The sequence below is a fragment of the Cynara cardunculus genome (assembly GCF_001531365.2).
Source record: "Cynara cardunculus var. scolymus isolate 2C chromosome LG 14, CcrdV1, whole genome shotgun sequence".
Lineage (NCBI taxonomy): Eukaryota > Viridiplantae > Streptophyta > Magnoliopsida > Asterales > Asteraceae > Cynara > Cynara cardunculus.
In genome coordinates this window covers 1,908,670-1,916,474 of record NC_037541.1, presented here as the reverse complement: position 1 = coordinate 1,916,474, position 7,805 = coordinate 1,908,670, and positions in this window count along the sequence as shown.

Here is a 7,805-nt window from a genome sequence, read left to right as displayed (position 1 = left end):
TATATGTATTTTGTGTGTACCTTAGATTATTTAGATAGGTTCTGTATCTTATCTCTTCCGCAAACAATCTGTAAAAATTGTATTTATTTTCTTTATCAATATATAATTTTTTAAAACGAAAGTTATTGTGTTTCTTTTCATCCCTCTTTCTATAAACTGTTATCTATAAACTCTTGTAGATCTGGTTGGGACCAACATTATGAATGCAAGTAGATGCAGGTTGATGAAATTAGAGGAAGGTCCATGACTAAATAAGAGAGCAGGAGAAGGGTCAAATCACATGTGATTAGAGTAATTTCAAATGAAAAATCACATGAGACTATAGATGCAAGACTTAGGTCGTGGTCCAAGTAACCCGCACACCTAGCATTGATCGTGTTCCATAATCGCATGTGATTTCAATGCAAAATCATGTGTTTGGCTCATTCTCGTGTTCTTTTATTTGACCATGTACTCGTTTGATTCTTCCCACATATATACATGTATTATCATCTCAATAAATGACATAGTAGTGGGTTGCCTATATATCATAAACTGGGTAATTTGTTTGATCCCCAAACCCTAGTAATAGTTGTTACCACCCAAATGAAAGCCAGTTTGCCTATATAGCATTTGTTTTGCACCTCGAACACACACTTTTGCACCAAATTTCCTTATTTTCCTTGTGTAGTAGTGAGGAGTTTCCATTTGCTGAGTCTAAGTACAATTGGATTTCATTCAAAGTTGGACATAAAGGAAATGAAATAAGGGTTATCAAAATTCTTTTCCTTGACTAAATGTAAATGCATAACATATCTACTTTATTGATTATTTTTCAAAAAGCATCCCCTTCAGTCAATTTTTTACATTATACCTTGCAGGTTAGTTTTAAATGTATCTACCAAAATTTCTTTGTATTACTCTAGATTCATTTAGACGTATACATCTCTAAAGAAGCAAAATAATCAAGGACAATGAGGGTTGTATAAATTAGAGTTGCAAGCTTTCTGAACATCTATTATGACTTTTTGGCACGAGAGTTCTAACTTCTACTTGCACTCACTTCTTGATGATATTCATATTCATATTTTGCTTTTGTTTGACATTTCCTCAGTATTCCATATTTGCATAGATGGTCATGGAATTTGGAATCTTTGCGCTTTATATCTTCTTAGCACCAACCCCACCCCCAGACACATATACATGTGTCTTTTATGTCAAAGCATACAAGTTTTAAATTGTGTTCATCATAACAACATATTAATATTGTTTTGGTTTTATTCATGTTTGTGGGATAAGTTATCTTATTCCTCTTTCACCAAAGTTGTCAAAATTTATCAAAAACAATATTATCATCGATATTACAATTTATTTAAGATTTTAAATGACGTAAAACATGATGTAACAATAATAGATCTAGCTACTAGTTAGATAGTAGTGGCGTAGGCTACCACTAATTTATACCATCGTAGTACACATTTTTTTTGACGATACTTGAGTACTATGTACCACTACGATTTGTTTTGTGATATTACTAGGCATCGTCGCAATGAATTTAATAGGTACAACAATATATCGAAACTTAAATTTGAGTTTTAGGGTTAATAATTATAGATCACAAAATTAATTGAAAACGAAACCAGTTTCCTAGTGCTTTGAATTTTAGTTTTTAACTGTCACTTTTTTTTTTAATTTATATCTTATTTTCATGGTTAATTCTTTTTTATATATTACAGTAACTATATTGTGAGACAATCAAAAAAATTAAAAATTTACCTCTAACAATAAAGTCAAGCATCAAGTCCTAAAAGTCACTGCAAAACCATAATGATTTTCAAGGTGCAAATTTAAGAAACCATGTATACATGTTTATGTGTTTGTGTGTATGTACATACATGTAGATATTGTTAGGATCAAGCGCTTACCCACTACACCAAAAGCAATTGTCTTGGTGAAGGCGCAACCTTATTTCCCTTATAACGTAGCAGCCAGTGCCACGAAACTTAGGAAGATGCTGGAACCGTGACCAACAATCCCCCCCCAACATCTGCCGGTACTAATAAGAGCTTCGTTAGAAGTCAATGGCCGCTCAGCATGCCTTTCTCATAATTATGCACTCCTTGCATATTATGCACACCATGGGATTCGAACCCGTGACCTGCTCTGATACCAATTGTTAGGATCAAGCTCTTACCCACTACACCAAAAGCAATTGCCTTGGTGAATGCGCAACCTTATTTCCCTTATAGCGTAGCAGCCAGCGCCACGTTTCGATTTAGAAAGATGCTGGAACCGTGACCAACATATATTATAATATGTACTATTCCCAATGATATTCAAGAATTTTAATTCGAATAGATATTTTTTGATTTCTTTGATTATAAAGAGTATAAAACTTATAACTGAAAAAAGAAAGAAAAAAAAAACCTTAATTTGTTATCATGGATTAAACAACTGTTATAGAGCTTCAGGGGCCAATGACACGTCTTTCATAAGACTATAACTTGTAAATTTTTGCCATTTGAATTTCATTGGACTTGTTCAAATTAAAAAATGTTCCTATAATGACATTGAATTCCAACCCTACAAGTTGGTATCGAATGGGTAATCCTCTCATAATTACCTTATATATGTATGATCTCCAATATCTATCTTCATGAAAAGCTTAATATTGACCTATACGTCAAGATAGATATAAATTGTAATTATAATGGATCAAGATATGTCAATTCATTGTTGTTTGAACCTACCAAGACCAAAAGTTGATTCATTTTCTATTATTGCAAAAATGATTCAAACTTCTTGCTCTCATCGATTAGCTTGCTGACGGAAATATAATTTCATTACTGGTTATATTTTTTCTTACACAATTTTATTTATTGTTGGTCCATATGCCTACATTGTATAACCAAACTTTTAGGCCAACTTACACGGAATTTCCAAAAAATATCAAAATTTAACAAGCATCGTCGAGGTGAATAATGATTAAACAGATCATGACTTAAAATTGTACGTTAAATTTAATAGAATTCAGTATCTTTTTTCAATATTTAAAATCATAATGTAACTGTTATCTTTGTGCTTTTTTTGGTTTTGCTAGGGAATGAAAACATGGTCTTATTTTATTGGATGGGCATCATTCTAGATTAAAAAATAACTAGATAATTAAATGTTTAAAAGAAAAGAAAATCAAAAAGAAGGTAGTATCCACCACAAATCTAATGTAGGTAATGCTAAGCACAAATTCAAGAATATTTTGGCTTTCCATAATTTGCCGACTTGAATATAAATACATAAAGAATGAAAAGAATAACATGTACGGACTAATGTTTAAGCTTCATCAATATTTTCTAGTTTAAGACTAAAATAGTTTACTTCGTTAATTACCATTCTATTGAATTACTATTTTCTTTTATAATAAGGTTTTAAATATTTAAAAATAATTACCCAACCACATGCAAATGTTGTAGGTTAAACTGATAAAGGAAATCAAGAACCACGAATATATTTCAAGGTTTTTGAAGGCCAAAACAAGTATAATTGTTACCTCTTTCTTTACATTTTCATAAACCTTTTCATCCCTTCGGAAATTGAGGGTGTGCCAATTGTTAATCTAGATTTTGGGAGAAAAATGACTAAAAAATGAATTCAAAACTTAAAAAATGGTCATTTCTATTAATTTCCTTTTTCTTTTCTAATTTCACTTTAGACCAAAAAAAAAAACATAAAGTGATTTGACCAATTTGTTTTGTTTTTATCAAATTTGAGTGAAAAGATGCGTGTAATACTTTATTCCTAATGCGGGTATTAACTATTATTCGGCTTCTTTTCATTGTATATTTCCACATAAAGGATTCTTTGATTAACTATGTCGTGAGTTTTTTTTTTTATTTTATAAAAAGTAGACATAACAAGTAGTATCTTGTACCTTTTAGTTTCATATTTGAAATACATATACTTGTTTTCATTGAAGAATATGTTCTTCAAAGTATGTATACCATTACAAGTCATTCTTCCTTCATTTTTCTCCCAAATGATTGGATTGTGTATATAAGTCAAACGTCGGATCAATGTGATGGAATCAAAGTCCTCAATTGTTTTACCACATAAACTAAATAAATACAATATGCCACACCCAACAGGACTTAACATAAGATGTAGACAAACCTGTCATCAACCCTAAAAGATAGAGTGATTTAGTCTTTGAGGATGATCGACTATTAAAACTGCTTTATAACATGTAAGCATCAAATTTCCAATCACATAATGAAAGAGTGAAACTCTGTCTCTCTCTCTCTCACACACACACACACATATATATATATATATATATAGATATACACACATGTACATATATATATATATATATACATATATATATACACATATATATAGCCAAATGTTATTTTGAGAAGTGCTACATATTTGAGAAGTAAAAAAAGTGATCATAGCGCTTCATATGGTCAAAATCATATTCGAATGGTCAATAATTGCGGTTTTGACCGGTCAATAATTACGGCTTTAACTGGTCAAAAATTATGGCTATGAAAAAAATAGGGAGTTGTTTTGTAACTTTTACAAACATGCGGCAAATGAGTTCATATATAAACTTATGTGATTCACATATGAATTACATGTTCATATGTGAACTCGTGTAATCTATGTATGAATTATTTTAACTAGTTCATATATGAACTAATTAATTGATTCACATATGGACCTGTGTGATTCATATATAAACTAATTAACTGATTCTATATGAACCTTATGAATCTGTGGGTTCATATATAAATCAGTTAAATAGTTCACATGTAAACTGATTAATGGGTTTACATATGAACATATAGCTCATATGTGTCCCACATAGATTCACATATGAACCCGTTTATCATCTATTTGTAAAAGTAACGAGACTCTCCCTCTTTCTTCCATATACCCATGCGAACAATTATCCAATACTTCACGGTCAAAGCGACAAATGTTGACTAGATGAAGGGTTAGAATCACTTCTATACTTCTCACAAACATACCACTTCTCAAATGAACCTTTCCATATATATATATATATATATATATTTATATATACACACACACACCAATTAAATTCATGCATACTTAAACATGTTATCTTTTACCTCACACCTTGGATCATCAGTTAGATTTGAACTATTTAATAGGATTCCACCTATTCGATTTGTTTTAAATATAAGATGTATGTTAAACAAGCATGTTTTCTTGTCAATATAGGTTTTAAATATAAGACGTCGTAATCTACGAATGAATGAAATGTCATTCATTTTTATATATAAGATGTTGTAATCTATGGTTAAATGAAATGTAGTTCGTTCAATTTATGTACTTCTTGTCTTTAAAAATGAACTTCTTAACCTTGATTTGCTTAAAAACCATAATGTAAAAGTTTCTGTTATGCCATACACCTTTCGTGATAATCAGAGATCCTTGTCACCAAGGTAATTAATATGTGATTATCTGTAAAATGATTATGTGATAGCTTGATAAATTGTTATATATTTTATTATGCTAATATGTGAAATTTTATACATAAATATTATATGCATAATATGAAAAATATATGTTATATATATATATATGTGTGTGTGTATGCATGATGTATGTGCATGGAATTGGGTGTATGCATGATGTATGTGCATGGAATTGGGTGTATGCATAGATATATAATATCATACATACTTGATGTTTGGATGCATGGAGATGAGTAGCTGACCTTCCTGTCTGGGAAGGGTATAAAAAGGAAGGTTAAGCCTCCATTTGATTTTCTTGCTATTTTGAGAAGTCCAGCGATTTAGAAAAGAGAAGAAGTGACCAGATTGCTTTTCAATTGAATGAAGCAGATTCAAGTAGTGCCCAACTATAATTCTAAGAGATTTTAAAGGTGAGTGGTTAAAATGTTTTGAATCTCTTTAAATTGTATTTTGATTGTGTTTTAAAAACTTTTCACCCGATTTAAGTTTTAATTTTAATCGGATGAATGTTATCCGGATTAAGGTAAACCAGAAAAGTGTAAGCGATTAAAGGATAAATCGCTTGATGTATTAACCAGTTTAGTTTTAAACCGGACAAGGGTCGAGCGGATTAGACATTAAACCGAACATGTCTTAACCGATTTAAAAATAAATCGATCAATTGTGTTAACCAGTTTATGAGATGAGCGATTTATGAGCTTTGAATTATGTTAAATGTTTTAATCGGAGAAGTAGGAATACGATTATGGGATGGCCGATTTATTTTAAATCGGACATGTTACCCGGATTGTTAAATCGGACATGGCATGAATAGTATTGTCCGGATTAGTAATTCGGACAAAGTGTTGAGAATTATTCCAAGTGTTAAATCGGACATCATGTGAAGTATTGTCCAGATTTGTAATCCAGCCAAGGTTTGTGTTAGCTCTCATTTCTTGAAATGTAAAAGTATGAAAAAGTAATTATAGCAAGTGTTGACAAAAGAGGAACTATCACAGAAGATCACAGAGGACCAACAACAGAAGTTCAACATACAAGTCAAAGACAACAGAACCTCTGCAGTCTATGACAGAGGTTCTGGAAGATGATGCTCAAGGATTAAGCTCTTTCAAGTTATATCCCGCAGAGCCTCTGGGATGACACACAGAGGGTCTACAACAACATCTTCTGTAGTATAGTTCTTTGTTGTTTTACTTAGGTTATTAGCTACTCGTGCTTATCACGTGACTTCTTTTGTAATACGCTTCATTTGGACGGCCTGGATCGTTTCACACGTCTAGGTCACGTCAGACAAGCGGTTAGGAAATAGTATATATAGTAGCTTTCTCCTTTGTAATCAGCGCTGCTTCCAACATTGTAATCGTCTAATTTCAATACAATTGAAATACATTTGAAGCTTCTCTCTCGTGTGTTATTAATATTGATTGTCTGTTCTTGATTCTTTGCTCTATTTGATTCTTAATATTGTTTCCGTTGCACTGTGCTTGTCTTATAGATCATTTAGAGTATTGGGTTAATATTAGAACCGAGTTAATCAATCCGACAATTGGTACCAGAGCAGGAGTCGAATTCTAATTCGATTTATTCTGTTCTTGATATTAATCTTCATTCGTTCAAGAACTCAAATCTTCTTTCTCAGGTTTTCTGTTTTTCACTGTTTCATTCAGTTTCTTCATATTCATATTGTTCTTCTTCTTTCAATGGCAAATCTAGTCAAGAATTCCTTTATGAGCACTGGTTCACAGTCGAAACCTCCCATGCTTATACGTGAGGAGTTTCCTCAATGGAAAGTGCGGATGGTAAACTTTTTAGAAGGTATTCATCCAAGGATCTGTGAATTCCTTTACAATCCTCCCTATGTTCCAATGAACCTAATTCCTAGAGTTCCAGCAACTGGAACCACACCAGAAATACCAGAGCATTATGAGCAACGTCCAGAAGCAAACTGGAGCGACGAGGACAAGATTATCGTCGAGTTGGGAAGCAAATGTAAACATTTGTTGATCATGGAAATTCCTAATGACATCTTTAAATGTATTGATCACTGTCAACTGTCCATGGAGATCTTGGTAGAACTGGAGAAGCTAATTGAAGGTGGAAGGAAAATGCTTAAAAACAATCATGCAATCTGCATCGACGAGTACTACAGCTTCAAGGCTAAAGATGGTGAGTCTTTGTCGGATACATACTCGAGACTAAACACGTTAATCAGCAACTGTAAGAGGTATGGCATCCCAAGAATGGCAGAGGAGAATAACTCATTATTCTTGAAAAGCCTTGGGGCTGAGTGGATGAATATCACAATGTCCATGAAGGCCATCC